The sequence below is a fragment of the Stenella coeruleoalba genome, assembly GCF_951394435.1.
Source record: "Stenella coeruleoalba genome assembly, chromosome: Y".
NCBI classification, from domain to species: domain Eukaryota; kingdom Metazoa; phylum Chordata; class Mammalia; order Artiodactyla; family Delphinidae; genus Stenella; species Stenella coeruleoalba.
The window spans coordinates 2,291,342-2,308,894 of record NC_137168.1 but is presented as its reverse complement, the minus strand read 5'-3'; the positions used below and the strand labels follow the sequence as shown (position 1 = coordinate 2,308,894).

General features: G+C 42.4%; 1 long non-coding RNA gene across 1 annotated transcript in view; it reads right to left on the bottom strand.

Moving 5' to 3' along the window:
• Nucleotides 1–14,299, bottom strand: part of LOC307181052 — a 40,691-nt gene extending 26,392 nt beyond the window's left edge. The window contains exon 1 of the long non-coding RNA XR_013825852.1: nucleotides 13,642–14,299. This is a non-coding gene — a long non-coding RNA (uncharacterized lncRNA). The remainder of the gene's footprint in view (nucleotides 1–13,641) is intronic.
• Nucleotides 14,300–17,553: the final 3,254 nt, after the last annotated feature.

Genomic DNA, 17,553 nt, shown 5'->3' with positions numbered 1-17,553 from the left:
TAAAGGTGAAGGTGACAGTGTCACTACTCTGTTTAAAATACACCAAACGCTTAAGATAAAAAGCAAACTTGCTCGCCTGGATTAAAAGTGAAAACAATAAAAGTTAAGTAAATAAAATCTACCTTATCTTTAAATCCTCTCCTCTTTTACTGACTACACTCCCAGACAAGTAAGCTAGTTTTTACTCTGAACAGAAGTCTGTTTTCACATCACACATTTACTTGTGCTCCTCCCTCTGCCTGGAACGCTTGTCTCCCTGGGGTCTAGCTCATTCTTCCCATTACCCAGGCACTTCTGGACAATGTCCTCTGACTATTCAACATGCAGAAACTCTCAGTCATTCTTTATTATGTCACCTCTCCCATCTAGTTTAATCCTGCTATCACCCCAGTTAGGTGATAATTGAAACACTCTCTTCGGATGGGTCTCTCCTCTAAACTACACACCACAGTGGATAACTCAAGAAGGTAGCAGCTTTGTATTCCCAGAAATAATTTAGCCTACCTGAGGAAGAAAGGATTAATACAGTTTTTCTCCTCTGCACGCCTCAGGGATATCTCTATCAAAGATCAAATATTCCATTCAGTTTTCAGGTGAAAGACTTCATTCATTCAAATGTTTTAAAAATAAACTTTGATTGAATTTACTGTGTACCATGCACTGTTTAAGTAAACAAAACAGACATGGGTTGTGGCCTCACGGATCTTAATTCTATTCAGAGAACAGACAATAAGCAGGTTAAAAAAAAAAAGTTTCATTTTCATATGATAAAGAATACCCAGAAAGGGACTTCCTTGGTGGCGCAGTGGTTAAGAATCCGCCTGCCAATGCAGGGCACACAGGTTCGAGCCCTGGTCCAGGAAGATCCCGCATGCCGCAGAGCAACTAAGCCCGTGCGCTACAACTACTGAGCCTGTGCTCTAGAGCCCAAGATCCACAACTACTGAAGCCCGTCTGCGCTCCCCAACAAAAGAAGCCACCACAATAAGCCCGTGAACCACAACAAAAAGTTGCCCCCGCTCGCCCCAACTAGAGTAAAGCCCACGCGGCAATGAAGATCCAACGCAGCCAAAAATAAATAAATAAATACATCAATTAATTACGTTTAAAAAATACCCAAAAAGATCTCTCATTCTCTGATACACACTATCTTTGTAATTGACACGCTGGCTGCACGATCTTTAATGTAGTTGGATAAGATAAAATCATTATTCTCAGTATGAAACTAAGACGATTCACTTTTTTTATTATCACGGTATGAATCAGTGGCCTAAATAAATATCTAACTCCCGGAAGCCGACCTCTCACCACCGGTGAATTCAACAACGAGGACAAGGATCTGTTTTGTGTCCAATTTCTTCCACCTCTGGAACACTATTTTTGGAATGCTTTAACAAGGCCGTCTGTTACTGCATTCTCTCAGGCACTGAGAGACAACTGCATTCTCTCAGGCACTGGATTAATAACCTGCTTTTAGTCTAACAGTCCAAAGTTGAGTTTGGTCATGGTTTTCTTGAAGAAATTAAAAGGCTTAGGTACTTCAAGGAATTTCACTTAAAGCAAAACATGGGTTGGATCCCACCGACATTGGTTGTCGGACCTGACACGGCAGGATGTGAGGAAACTTGTGTATCTTGTCTCTCAATCACTTCAAACATGCCAGCACCGTGATTTTATAAGCAGGACTGCGTGCAACTTTTTCAACAACACTGTACGGCAGGTGGTAATGTCTCAATTTATCAGATGAATTTTAAAAAAACAGAGATTCCATCACTTTCTCAAGATTGCATAGCTAGGAAGTGGCGAGGCTTGGGTTCACCCGAGACTAAAATGCGTGATCCTAAACATCCATTCCTCTACTCATCAAGTGTTTGTCAGGTACGAACCTAATACTAGACTCTCCTTGGCACCACTAACACGGAGATGGGCGCACCACAACAGTTTTACACACACATACACACACACACAGAGTCACAGACATCTAAAGCAAGAAAACTCGGATTTTAAATATCTGCCACAACAATAAATGTAAGTTTATAGAAGAAAAAAGGCTTTTCGTTTGTGTCATCAACAAAATTCCACTCAATGTTCCCTGCACTTAAGCAAAGTGATTTAAAAAAGGATATAGGTGAAAAGATAGACAAAGGCAAACAAAAACCAATGCAAGGAATATGCTTTTGATTCAAGCCAAGGCAGATCCAGACCAGAGAGAGACATTTAAAAATCTAAAGCATGCAAAGCACATACAAAAGGTTAATGCTCCCTGTGCCACAAATGAAAGACACAACTTCCTTGAAGCAAAAACTAGAGAAAACACAAAGTTTTGAGGTGGTCAAAACAACAGAAGGAGACACAATATCTACCAGTCCCAGACGAATCAAGTGAATTAAGAAAGTCGCACATAAAAGAGCTACACAACATAATCAAAGAGGCTGAATGATTGTTAGATCACTTTCTTATGCTGAAGGGGCTCTGAAAAGTGACAAACAAGATCATCAGATAGTGGGGAAACTACAGGTCCCATTAGGTCAAAGGAAGAAAAGAAGAAAAAAGTAAACATTGATTCTCATAATTTTCCAGGCATTATGGAGTATGCACTATTTTCTTAATTAAATAGATGGTAAACATTGTGTTTATTATGTAATGACACTATACTTGGGCTAAAATAATACAATATACACCAACATTACCAGATTATACATTCAACCCACTCCTTCCACCTCACAGAAAAGCAGCATTCAGAAAAATTACTAAATGTATAAAGCAGTCTGACATCAGGACAGAATTCCTTCACAAATACAAAAATAATTATAAATTAAGGCTGCAATAAAGTAATTTTCTGAGTGATTCTCTTTCCAGTCAAGCAGGGAAAGCAGGGTCCCCATGATGAATTATCAATAATTACGTCTGACTGCAGCAGTTGAAGCAATGTGTGTAAAGTGGCCTTTTTAAAGCCTATTAGTCTTTTGGTGAGAACAGTTGTTTGATGAGTTAATGACATTGGAAGTATTATCATTAGTCAATAAATACCAAGACAAATAATTTCAAGTGACCTTTCTTGGCCCTTTATGAGTCAATGGATGTTACCAATACTACCTTGTTGTTTATTCCAGGAGTCAATGCCAAGGTTGAAATGACTGAAAAAGTAGCGTCTATGGAGAGTCTATTTTATAACTACAGTCGACATTATTTTCAAAGAAGTTGAGGAAACACTGATTCAGTACAATGCGAAGTTGAATCTGTGTATTGCAAAGGATGGTGGTGAAAATTTATGTAGAACATAAAAAGTCTTACAAAAATGTATAAAATGTCTTTGAAAACGTAAGGTGTTGGAACACCTGTGACTACTGATTCATCACCAGTTATTCTGCAAAAAAGAAATGGAATATATTATGTGTTACTGAGTCAGTGGTGTCAAGGATACCTGTGAATTTTTGTCAGAAGTTGAACGCTGACTTCTCCTACACACAGCAAGAAATGGGATGATTAGGTGCAAACAGGACCAGTTACAGAACTAGTCAAGGACTAAACAGATTTAAATTAAAAAGATAACTAAAGAAAAGGGCAATGAGGATAGGAAAACAGTATAATAATCTTAAGTGTCCTTACAATTTAGAAATAACACAACTGTAAATGAAAAGAATCGTCAAGAGAAGACAGGAAACAGTGTCTTTGGGGTGGGGGGAATATAATAGGTGGGAGTCAGAAAATTAAAGTTAATAAATAAATGAGTAGAAAACTAAGAAAGGAAAAATGAGAATAAGGACATTATAAACATATAAAGGTCCACATGAAAACAAAATACAAATATTCCTGAAATTTGGGGTTATATATTGCTGCGTAAGAATCCACCCCCAGTCACTGTGGTTTAAAACTCAGCCACATTGCTAGGGGAAGGAACACAAGCTCTACTGGTGGGAGGAGTGGTCTTTGTACAAGGAGAGGGGCAGAACTGTGTGGAGGCTGTGTTTGGAGACCTCCTAACACTCAAGACAGCGAAATAAATTCAAATAAGGGAGCAAAGAAATGGACCACATAGACATACAAACAAACAAACAAAACCCCATATAAAACATAATAGACACAGTAAATAAACACAAGACATGGTTGGCCTGTATCTAATGATGTAGAAACATTCAATTAGACAAACCACCTCTGACACAGTCCAAAAGGTAATTGGCATGCTTATCGCTTCCTAAGTATTATTACCTACAAATGAAACGAAAAGCTACCAAAAGAACCAGGGAATCTTAGTTCAAATTCTAGCTATGAGTCTCTGCTATCAGCCCTAGTGGAGTAACTGGAATGAAACTTACCCTCCTGCTGTAAACAGCTGGAAAACCCATTAACATACACGAAAATCAGTTTCATACAGTGGAAAACATCTCTATCAGGACTCTGATTCTTGAGAGAGGTGACACAGATAAGATGGTTTCTATAATTACCCTGTTTTTCTTGGAGGAACTTTTCATACCCACTACAATGACTAAACAGGTTTGAAAACACCAAGGGGTGGTGAGAATGTAGGAAACCTTGTATGTTGCTGGTGGGAATGTAAAATGATGCAGCCAATCTGAGAAATACTTTGTCAGTTAAAAATAAAAAAATTTAAAGTGTACTTCTCATGTGATCCAGCTATTACACTGTTAGGTAACATATGGAATTTCTTAAAATTATGTACACTGCCTAAATTTCACTCAGTCTTTTACAAAATGACAGTTGAACATCTTTAACTTGGTATTTTATAAATGAGCCCACTGCTGGTTGGGGTGTTATAATAAATTTAGTTGGTTCCCCTTTGTAGAAAACAGGTAGATTCCTAGACAAAATGTGAAAAACAACTATTTCAGTTTCCTTAACATTCGACCAATGCAGACGACAACAAATTGGGAAGCGTTAATTCTTAAAAAACAAAAAACTGTTACAATTTTGGGCGAGTTTTGTCCGTGAGTCTGTAGCTTTCCTGCTCAACCGTCATAGCATTCTCTGCTTAGTCTGGATGGCCTAGAATTCCTAGCTAGTCCATCAGAATATTAAAGGACGATATACTAACTAACAATGATTCAACAAAGAAGGATGGACTAGCTACTGGACTAGCTTTACGGCCAGAAGTGGCTCACTGAGTCAGGGCAAAGGTCACTCATAAACCATGGCTTTGTTGGCTAAAAGTGGCAGATTTAGTTCAGAGCAGATGGGGAGTATCACATAGATTTCGTAGCTCAAGGTGGCAGGCTGTTATGTATTCAGGGTGAGTGGCCATCCAGTCAGAGATTTAATAGGAAGACCCTAGAAGGAGGAAAACCATAGAAGCACTGAGATATGCTGTCCACACCTCTTCCTGACTACTGTCCTATGCAAGCCTGAGGGAGACCCAAGACACTGTGATAAGTGAAAGCCAAGAGAGACTTGAGCATCGGCCACACATCTGAATATATTTCTCAACCCACAGACAAGTCAGTTGGCAGAAGTTAGAAGCCTTATGAAATAAAGCTGCCTGATCACAACTCCTGTCCCAGCCACTGGAACTGATCACTGAACTACGCAGAGATAGAAACCACCTCTAAGGACGTCGGCAAAACTCAATAAGTAAACAGATGGGCAAATAAATAAAATCAACGGACACGGCAAGAGCTGCACATCAGGAGAGACGCTAATTTTGTAGCTGAAGTTCAGGGAAGTTACAAAAAAGTAATTCAGCAGCCCTTATGGGAGAAAATCTAGAGTCCTTGCTGTACTTCATCTTGAATGTCAGTTTTCAACCAAAATTTACAAGCTACAGCATCAGGAAAAGTGTGAGCTATATTGGAAAAAACGAAGCAGTCAATAGGAACTGACTGCGTGGGACTAGGTGTTGGATTTAGTATAAAGAAATGTCAAAACAGCAATTATAAATATGTTCCGAATATTAACGGACTATAAACTAACAATGATTCTACAAATAAGAAATATCAAGGGAGAAATGGAAAGCAGAAGAAAGAGCCAAAGGGAAATTCTAGTGTTGAAAGTACAACAACCGAAATGAAAAAATTATTGGATGGGCTTAACGTCAGATGTTTAGATGGTGTAAGAAATAAGCAGTGAACTTGAAAGTAGATAACAGAAGTTATCCAGTCAAAATTTTAAAAAAGGAAAACAAATATTGAAGGAAAAAGAAACACAACCAGAGCCTCAGTGCCAAGCCCTCCAATACAAGTGAAATAGGAGTTTCAGAAGAAGAGGGCAGGAAGGAGCAGAAAAATATTTTGTAGTAATGCCCCAAGTCTTCTCAAATTAATTTAAAAATTAACATAAAGATCAAAGCAGCTCAACAAACTACAAGTAGGATGAAAACCCAGCAGCATACGTCAAGTACTGTGACATTTCAAAGATTTTATCCTAGCTGCAAGCTACAGTTAGCTGGTGCAGTAGCATGCATGGCATGTTCCTGGGGGCGGAGGCGGCTCAGGCAGTTGCGGCATGCACAGTGGGCATGTATTACAGTTAGGAAACCCCAACCTGCAAGCAGACCTGCTCAGCATCTCAAGGGACACTTTCTCTTTACTGCACTCCACAGCAGGAAAACCTGCCTTCTACTCTGGAAGGAGACACCGCATCTATTTTCCAAGGATGTTCTCTACAGAAATTTCCTTAAAAATAGAGCAGAAAAAAGGCGCTTGGTGTTTCTGCTCACAAGAAGTGCAGAGATGCAAGACACCCATGGAACACTGTTTTCTGACAGACGTTATCCCAGGCAAATCTTATATAATTGTGCCTTCATCTATATTTTCACTGGATCAGCCCTCTGCTCCATAACATGTAAAATTATGTGACCAGGATTATACAACTTTTAGCTCCTTTCCACTAACATATATCCTTCAAAGAGTACGAAGCCATTTCTGGGTCTTACCCCAGATCGACTTCATTAGACTCTTTAAAGGGAAACCTTGGAGGCACCATTTAATTAACAAGCTGATTCCGAAACACAGCACAATTTCCGAATCGCTGTCCACAGACTCTAATAGAAACTCTTGAAACCTATGAAACCCTCTGTGATTTACTCCTGCTTACCTTCTTCTCAGCCTTTCTCTTTCCCACTGCCCGCAATCCCACCTTATCAGAATGCATGCAGCTACCAATACTCCCCAAGTTTTTACACACCAATGCCCTTGACAGTATATGGAAATTAGTCCCATATACTAATTAGTCCCACATATGGAAAAAAAAAAGTCCCAGCTCTGAAATGATGTTTGATTCTAAGTGTTCACGAGCTGAAGTATGATCCCACCTATGTGGTTGCCTACTGATCGGTGAGAAATTAAGTCCCAATTCTGGAGCCTGACTTAATTCTTTTTCCTATAGAAACGCAGGACTTTACATTTTAAGCATAGTGGTTGAACAAATAACTTCTCCCTACCTATCTGGGATGTCACTTATTCTAGGCCAATGGAACTAACTTGTGTTTGATGATGAAAATAAAATTTAACAACCTTGCCTTTTTTTCTAAGAAAGAAAAGAAAGGTGAATTACACAGTAGAAAGGACACAGTGGGAAATGTAATGGGTTTGTCTGCTCTGGTAGCGTGGTCTCGTTCACTTCAAATACCCCTGTGCTCAAAATTTCCCAGAGCCCCATGTGGATAGCATTACTCACACCAAAACAATGTTCAATCTGTACAGAATATCCTGTGTATACACTAATATGCCTCATCTCAAATTTAAAATATATATCTCTACTTTAGGTCTTTAGATTCTACAGCTGTAGATGGGTGTGGGTGGGTATGGGGTCCTTTCTCCTGTAATTCCATCAACTCCTTAAAAGTTATGTGCAATGAACACTTCAGTTACGTGAAATACAATGGATCTGCTGAGAAGAAGCGGCTTGATTCACATCCCTTGGCCCCTATGCTCCAGCTAGAATACCAACCCTAAACCCTTCTACACAGAAAATCTTGCTGCCACCACTGGACAATGGTGGTGTCTCCGTCAGTCTGTTAAAAGTCTTCTGCATCTTGTCCTCTGGCAGCTGAAGTGGTCCTCAGAGGTCTCTCTCTGCTATGTGGAGAAAGTATTGGGTGGTGAGACCATTCACTGGGCCTCTTTGACTCTTCAGAGGTTAAAGGACCTTGATCAGGACGTGAGAATCGTCACTTCAGGTGCTGCTAAGTACATTTTACAGGAAATCACCACATACTTACAGCAGGTATAAGACAGAGAGTCAAGTGGAACTCAGGTCCCTTTCTTCCAGGGCTGCTCTCCCTCCTTTCTCTACCCTGGACCCCTGGCTGACTCTGGGGATGACTGTCATTACAAAAGGAACTAAACGCGAGCCTGGTACAAACTACTGACGACGGGACTCCTCTGTTTGTAGTGTCACATGGTTCTTCCACTTGGCTGTGTTACAGACGTTTACAACATTTACATTTTATGATAAGCGTGGGTTACTTTTACACACATGCAAAACTTTATAAAGACAAAAAATATGAGACGCTGCTGTGGTAAGAGAAGTTGTCATGATAGAAACCAAATAATAATTCTCTACTGTTTTATCAAACTGGTTTTCATTAATGTTTTATTACAGCTTATTCCTGGGTTTAAAACTGAAGGATCCCACATAACCGACATCTACCGAGGGGAGGGGCCTCGATGGTGACGGAAAAGCTTGTGCATGTGTTTCCTATTCACAGATTCTCCTGGCTGGCTGCTGAGCACACTCTTCTGCAGGGAAACTTGATTTTACTGCCTTAGTTCTCTGTCATTTAACTTAACCTCTTGTTTTTTCGTTTACTTAATATATTATTTGTGTCTCCATGCCTGAAAACCACCTAAAAGGTCTGAGAACCCCCAAAGTTAATTCACTGTCATTACAACACATAACTTTCTTACACTGACAACTTTAAATTCAACAGAATATATGGGATCTAACTACTAAAGACTCCAGATATTGACTTGTTAGCACTACTATAAAGGTAGTTTATAAAAATTGTATGACACCAAATATTTTTTAAAAGTTAGTACACAGAAAAATCCATTCCATTTATAAGCTTAGTTTTTTTTTAAGCCCTTAATAGCCTCAGTCAGTAGTAGGAGTTTAAAAAAAGAAAAATGAAAAAACGCTGTTCCAAATGTTTCTACCTTCTGACTTTCATCTTTCTATCAATAAATAAAATATTGAAATTCAACTAACTTTACCAATTACAATGGTGATAAACAATTAACATGCATGAATTAAATTTCTTTCTTCTCTAATTGATACTGAGGCTAACTTTTATTTGTTCTTTCTGGACTTTTCTAAGGAAATGATACTACATTTGCACATCACAAGCTACATTTCCTTTCTTTTTATAGTTTCCATTTTCACCCTAGGTGATTAGATTAAGAAAATAAATATTAATGAGCAAACAAGCCTGATTTAAGAAGATATTTTTAAAATACATTAAAATAAATATATTGCCCACTAATTGGTTTGGGGTGTAGAAGTCAACAGAAGTACAGCATGTTCACTACAGGTACTCTGAAGGGTAGAAAGGATAATTTCACGGGGTGCACTTTTTGCCTTTTCTGCAACTGAGAGAGAGAGAGAGAGAGAGAGAAAGAGAGCACTACATCCCTCTCTGCGCTGAGCTGCTTGACCAACTGAAGGGACATTCTGGGTCTCCAAGTCTACATCACAGAAATCTGACAGCATCTGGAATCCTGGAATCCTTGGGGCCTCTTGGAATCTTCTCGGGTGGGCATTACCAGCTGAATCCAGACTTCCATCCACTTACCAGGGCAACCGACTTGTGAGTGGAAGCCCCTTGGACCCTCCAGACCCCATCTGCCATCTGCACACCGCTGCGAGACCTCCCTCAGTGCCAAGTGGAGCACAAGGGCCCAGCTGAGTTCTCTCCAAACACCTAACCCACGAAGTCATGAGCTACAACCAAAACATGGTTGTTGTTTCATCTCCAAAGTTTGCTTATCTGAGATGCACTAGCTACCCAGGTCGCTCATCGTCTCTTTAACCCAGGTTATTCGTGACACTGTCACATCACACTCGTAGTGTCTGATAAATGACCGGTAGTTATATTTTGCAGCAAGTGCAATTTTTCATTTTATTTCTCGCCATTCTGCTGAGAGCCCACTCACTCTTTCTAATAGTTGGGTCTGAATGACTTCTTGTGTCATGTGGATGCCTTCCAAGTTCCACATCCATGTTTTTCAGCACCGTTATCATTGCCTAAGAGTCAGTGATAAACCCTCATATAAATGAGCGTATAAGCACACACAAGAGCAAAGAGAAAACATGGTCATAGAGATTCACCAATCACAGCTGATGCTCACTACCTGCCGAATCCCTGTATAGGAATTTGCCTAATCCAAAACTGATTTGTAACCCTACAATCAATCCTATGGTGCTTAACGAGCATCAACTGTACATCACAATTTACCAGAATTACGTATTTTGGTGCAAATGAGAACAAATGTTGTCATTTTGAGAACAAATGACAAAGACCAAGAAGACATGAGATGTACGGAGATTACTCAACATTTAAAGCATCCTCAAAATTTCTGCCATGCATCCCACCCTGCTGACTTCAGAGTAGGATCGAGAAAGGAACGTGGATATCTCTACATTCCTGCTGCTGTCGATGGGCTGCACGTGTTTAAGAGACGAGGGGCCCAGAACTGACTTTGCGATTCTATATGCACTTCCTGCTGACACCACCCCAGGTGCTTTTTGTTTCGTTTCAAATAGACGTTTAGATAAATCATCATTATAAACTTCTGTTAATGGAATTGTATTTATCTTCAAGCTTCATTCATCTAACTGAGCTCACTCTCAACGTTCGACCATGGGACCTGAATTATTTACTGTACTTCATGAGAATGAGATTCAGGATGTTAAAAAAAAATTATGTATGTGTCAGATAGCCATGACTATCTGTTGGAGTTAATCATTTATGACACCTAGTTATGAATGGCGCTTTCTGCAAATGAGATATTAATGGAGCTTGAAACATGAAGGACCAGATAACTGGTCACCAAGAGCACGTGTCCAAGGACCATAGACTTGGGACCAAAAGCAAAACAAAACCATCTGTAGGATGTCTGGGGGTGAGCTAGACAGAGGAGGCTTGGTTTAAACATTTGGGGTTTAGAACTAATCCAGAGTTTTCCTTAAAATCAAGACAGGGGCTAAGTGCTGAATATCAGGAAGGCACTGAGAAGACTCTGGAGCAGTGGTGAGGGGCGCTGGGGGCATGGGGAGGAGGCAAGTGATTCGGCTCCTAAATCCAATATATTTTGAAAACCTACTGAGAACGATCCTGATGCCTCACCGACAAGTAGACTTCACTCTGCGGGCAGGGAGTGCAGATTTCAAGGAAAACAAACAAACAGACGAATCTCAGCTATGAGATTCTCTGACATGACTCACACTATGGTTATAGGTAGCTAGTAGTTTTCTTGTGAAGGCCTTAAGGCAGGTTTACGATGAACTCTTTTCTTTCCTCCAGTTGGGCAATGGCCAATCTTCATGTAATATCTTTCATCCACTTACATAATAACCTAGCCAATGAAATTCCCCGAAGGGTACTCCCCAAATTAAGTAAGAATCCTTCCTTTCGTTACTCTTAAGGAGGAGGATGAAGGCTGATGAAGTTGCTGGACTTACCTGGCAATTTTCAAGTACACTGAAGAAGATAAAACTGACACAGAATTCAAAGGAAAGTGTTTTGTTAGAAATAGGTGCAGAATACTTAGAATAAATAAGCAACACTTTCAACATTAACCCTAAGAGATGCTTCCCAAGTATATCCCGTATCAGAGGAGAAATGCTGCAGAAAATAACTGACCATCTATCTGTATCCTCGGGAAACCATGAGAAGAATTTTAGAAGGGATCTTAACAAATTGTTTACTCAGACTCAGGATCTTTAAGCACATGTTAGTTCACCACATACTTTTAAATTATTGAGAAAGTAAATGATTCTGGTGATAGCCCATTTCAACAACTGGCAAGTCCTGATTTGATTTCCAAGGAAAATAGGCTAATTATATGAGAAACTGGAATATCTCCTTGTAAGTGTATCTTCCAAGGTGTGCCTACCATTTGCCACTTTAGTAAGCTGAAACATATGTGACTCTAACTTTAGAATATTAAGTTAGTAATTTATTGATTAGCATAGCATAATGATATTAGAAAGCTGTTTGCTTCAATGTAGTACTCACCACGTGGCAGGCGAAGTAATGGCCCCCCAAAGACACGGACATCCAAATCCCTGGAACCGGTGAATACATTATGTTACGTGGTAAAAGTGAAGATGTGACTAAGTTGAGGATATTGAGATGGCAGAGCCCTGGATTAGCCAGGCAGACCCAGCAGAATGGCAACTGTCCTTCAGGGCAAAGGGAGATCCGACTACAGAAGAGGACTGTCAGAGAGACGCAGTGTGGGGAAGACACTGCGTGGGGCAAGGGGCCACAGGATAAGGAATGCAGGGCGGCTCCAGAAGCCGGAAAAGGCAAGGAAGCGCACGCTCTCTGAAGCTTCCTGAGGGAACAAAGTCCTGCCAACACCTTGACTCTAGACCTCTGATCCCTAAAGCTGCAGGATAATACATTTACGTTGTTTTAAGCCACCGAATTTGTGGTAGTTTGTTACAGAAGCAATGAGAAATTAATATGCAATACGGAAAGGAAGACAGTGCAGCCCCTCAGAAACATAAGGCACAGAATTGCAAAGGGTTCCAAATATCTAGTAATCATTTATTTTTGTGCTTGCTAATATGCCCTGGACGGAACTGTGTCCCCCGAAAACTCTTATGTTGCAGCCCTAACACCCAAGGCAACAGTGTCTGAAGACAGGGCTCTTAGAAGGTGATTATGATTAAAGGAACTCGTAAGGGTGGGGCCCTAAGACGGTAAGAGGCGGAGGAGAGACACCCCTCTCTCCGTTCCTCTGCGCTTGGAAAAGGCCGCGTGAGCAGTAGGCAGGCAGCCACCCACCTACAAGCCAGGAAGGGGCCCCTCATCACGAGCCACAATAGCCAACACCTCCATCGTAGCTTTCCAGCTCCCAGAACTACGAGGAAACACGCCTCTGGCCTGGAAACCACCCACCCAGTCTGTGGTTTTTGCGCCAGCCCCTGTGCAGACCGGTGCATGAGCAGGAATGCAGTCGCACTGCATCGAAGCAGTGAGTGTCTGCGCAGCTTCCTGGGAGGCAGGATGGCATGGGGTCCTGGGCTGCCTGACTCTTGAGTCCACGAGTCCCTGTTCACCGTGAGTGACTACGAGCGAAAATCGGAATTTCTCTGGGCTTCGGTTTCCTGATCTGTATTGTCGGGTAAATGAGAACCACAGGGTTCACGTTCAGGATGGGGACCGAGGAGGATGCTGAACTCGCTCCCCTGCACCCCGCAAATACGGGATCTACAGCTACACTTGGAACCACTTCCTCTGAAAACCCCCGAAACCCGGCTGAGCGATGACTACTCTGGGACGCGGGCTCTCCATAACCCTGGGCTGCTCCCTGAAGAGCAGGGTTTGAACCCCACACGCGGCACCCCGACTTCTAAGACCTCCTCCCGCGTGCAGCCCCGGAACCCCTGGCTCTGAGAACCGCCAGGGCCGGGCGCACAAGGCCCCCGGAAGCCGTTCTCAGAGGCCCGGGAACTCACCGCCTGGCTGCTGCACGGCGATGGGGACCTGGAGACGCCGGAGGGGCAGGGCTGTGGCCTGAGGCGCACAGGGCGGCCTGGTGTCCTCGGGGTCAGAGCCGAGCCTCCTGCGGCCCCCGCGCCGCCCAGCACACCAGGGACTCCGCCTGGGCTTGACAGGCGCCTGCAGCCCTGGCTTCACGTCCGAGGCCCCGGTTTTACTAAGTCTGAGGCCCCGGTTTTACGTCAGTGACCCCAGTTTTACGTCCGTGGCGCCGGCTTTACGGCTGAGGCCCCGGCTTTACCTCTGGGGGCCCGGTTTTACGTCAGTGACCTCAGTTTTATGTCAGTGACCCCCGGATTTACGTCAGTGACCCCAGATTTACGTCAGTGGCTGTGGCCCCAGTTTTAACTGCCACCGGGGGACACGGCCGGGCCCTGGTGGCCAAAGGGGCTGAGGCTTGAGGTCCCACAGGACTGCCTACATTTGCCTCCGTGCAGAGCTTCCGCTTGAGGGTCAGCCAGAGTCTGGTGCTCGCCAGACCGTGCCCCTGGGGCCACTGACGGGGCTGGGCAAACCCTCAGGGTCAGCACCGACTCAGCCAGGTGTCTGCAGCGGCGCATTCACCCCAGCGCTCTTCGCAGTAGGCGCGGCGGGGGCCCCTGCGAGTCCGTGAGCGGAGAGCGGATACAGCGGAGGGGCGCTCACGCGCGCACGATGGGTGCCACTCAGCCGTGAAAACGGAGGGCGTGCCGCCATGTGTGACGGCGGATGGACCTGGAGGGCCATAGGGTGAGTGAAAGTAGCCAGACGAAGACAAAGAGCACACGGCCTCTCTTCTCCGTGGGATCCAGGCCACAGACAGACAGAAAACCGGCTCCTAGATGCAGAGAACGGAGTGGTGGTCGCCAGAGGTGGGGGCGGGGCGTGGAGGAGATAGGGGAAAAGGGGTCGGAAGGTGCAAACTTCTAGTTGTGACAGAAAGAAGCCCTGGGATGTGATGTCCCGCACAGTGACCACGGCTAGCAATACTGTGCTGCGTAGTATTGGAACTCTACGGGGCGGTTCTCACCATTAAATCAAACCATGTGCTGCGCACACCGTAGACTTAACGCAGTGGCGGACGTCAGTTACTTCTCAGTAACACTGAATGAAACACGGTCTCACTGCAGGAAGAAAAGTGCACCTGTGTGTCGTGACAGACTTTAACTAGGCTTATTCTGGTGGTGATTTCACAGTGTATACCGACGTCGAGGCATTACCGTGTACCCCTGACGCTAATGTAAGCTGTGTGTAAGTTACACCTCCAGAACGAAGCCCGCAGTGTACGGAACTTGTAATGGTCAGACCAAACCATAACGTAGCTTAAGTGTTTAGAGCACTGTGTAACCTAGCCTACAAAGGTTCCTAGTCTTGTAACATTTCATTTTACTGAAGCAGTTATTTAAATGAACGTAATTTTAAGTAAAACAGCGAGGCGTGGTTGCAATAGAAAAGGACTAAGATACAGGAACTTTAAATTCAGATTTCTTTTTGGTGATCTCGAGTAAGTCACAGTCTCTCTGTAAGTTTTTTGACATTATCCTCACTCGCATGAGGACGTTGAGATGGAAATCTGACAAGTTCCTTGTGAGGACAAAGATGAAACGACACATGTGAATGAGCTTAGAACTAAGAGAGACTACAGGAGTGTCATTTGTCAGTGTCGTTCACTGGCTGTGATGATTATTACCATTTTTACATGTCAGGAAACGGAAAGCACCAACCTATGAGGTTTTTCACACTTATGTTATCATTTAGGAAACTTAATGGCCTTTTAGAAAGTTCCCCTCTGGGAGTTTTAGACTCGGTTTTGTGCTTTGTGCTAAGTTTTCCTGGGTTTCTTTCACTGGCAATTGTCTCCGTGAAGCAGAAAAAGAAAAGGAGGAATCCCATGTCTCTCTGGCAGTAAAGCACTGAGCCATGGAGACAAGAAACAAAAAGCAAGCAGGTGGTCTCATGCGGGGATCCTTGGGTGACCAGGCTGAGTGGGCTTGGAGTAATTCAGAGAGTAGAGTCCACACGCCACACTCCTGACGGGGGCACAGCCGCTGCCTCCAGGTTTTACCTCTGGTGTGAAAACTGAAAAACTAATGACTAATACCTATAGAACTTTGTACATCACAGATTGTAACGTACTCATATTCTCTTTTTAAATATAACCTAGTCCACACTTCCTGCCTCATTACGCTTGCTTCTATTTTATTGTGGATGAAAACCTTCTTCACAAAATTGATATGTATTGTCCCCACAAGGGGATGGCATGGCTGAGGTTTAAAGGTGTTGGGATCATGTGGATAGAGTGCGATAAAGCTGGAATATGCCCTTAATGCATTGACTCACTTCATTTGTATTTTATCACAACTTGCCACTTTTTATCAGTATTTTTAACGTGGTTAAACTTAAACGTACACCAAAAAACTGAGATGGACCAGAATATACCCATCCAGGGTTTGGATATTTTGCACATAAAAGCAAGGACACATTTTATGTCTCTATCGATATTTCTCTGTTAGTGGCGATTTATCGTGTTCATACCCTTAACACTACTTACTATGTAAAAAAACAAAGCAAAAGAAAAGCAAGAGTGAAGTCCTCAATCACTTCAGAACTTAAACTAACGTCAGGTTGTCCTGCCGGACTGGGACAGGGTGGCAAGTGAGGCTGTTACATTGGATACAGAATTTAGGGGTGCACCAAAAAAATTCAGTAATCGAGGTGAATAATATTTAATGCACTATTTTAAAAACTCAGAAGTGATGCAGAATACATGATGAACAAGATATTAAGACTTTAAATAAAGACAGGATCAGTTTTCTACCAGATAAATGGACTTGGACACACAAATCCACACCCACCAATTGATACAATTTTGCCCTTCATTTCCAGGAATGCAGGCAAGTACTTAGTACAATGAATTCAGCAGACTCTTCAGGGACATAAAAGAGTTTTTATGTTTATTAACTCTGAGAGTGGAGCACCTGCGACTTCAATTTATTGGCTTTGAACTTCCCTGTAATATAAAATGAAAGACAACTTACAGGGTTTAAATTAGCAGTTGTGTTGATGATTAAATTTCTCAAGAAAAAACACAGTAGTCAGGTTTTAGTAGCTCCTGGGACATCTCATCACCGCTAAGCAGCAAGTATACTGCTTTCCCAGAAGGGTATCAGGTTCTCAAAGGAGAGATCGCACACTGTCTTTTAAAGATTGACATCTCTACAGACTTAGGGATTGTAAAGAATAGCAATCTCATCAGCATCTTCCCCAGATATACATGAGGAGTGTGTGTGTGTGTGTGTGTGTGTGTGTGTGTGTGTCTGAGATAGAGAGAGACAAAGACAGAGACAGAGAAAGAGACAAGAAGGAGGAAGAGGAGAAGAAGGAGGAAAAGGAAAAAAATAGGTAGGTATTTAGAAAGGCAGATAGATACAGAGATGGAAATTTTAGGACAAGTTATAGAGCACTGAATAGGACTAGAATGTCTCCTTTTCCTAAATCAGGAGCGAGTTTCCTACCTTCCAGCTAACACTCAGTATAGGAGGAAGAAAATGTTTAAATATATAAAATTAATAGGGTGTAGTACTTATCAGAAGTAGAGGAGGGCAATTCCAGTTGTCCAAAGAAACAGGTACACTTTAGTAGAAATCTTGGAGGACTGTCTCTCCGAAATATCCAGTATACAATCGTACATCTACCCACAGCTAAACTCTGAGTCTCCGAGTTGAGAGGCATGGAAAAGACCTCAGACACTTAATTTAGAAAATGCCTCTTATAATGCCAGTGCAGAGTGGTAAACTACGTCATAAAATTGGAATTTTAAAACCATTGTTGTTTAAGAGGAGGGCTGGCTGAGAGAAAGAAGATGTCCAATTCTGACTAAATAATATTCC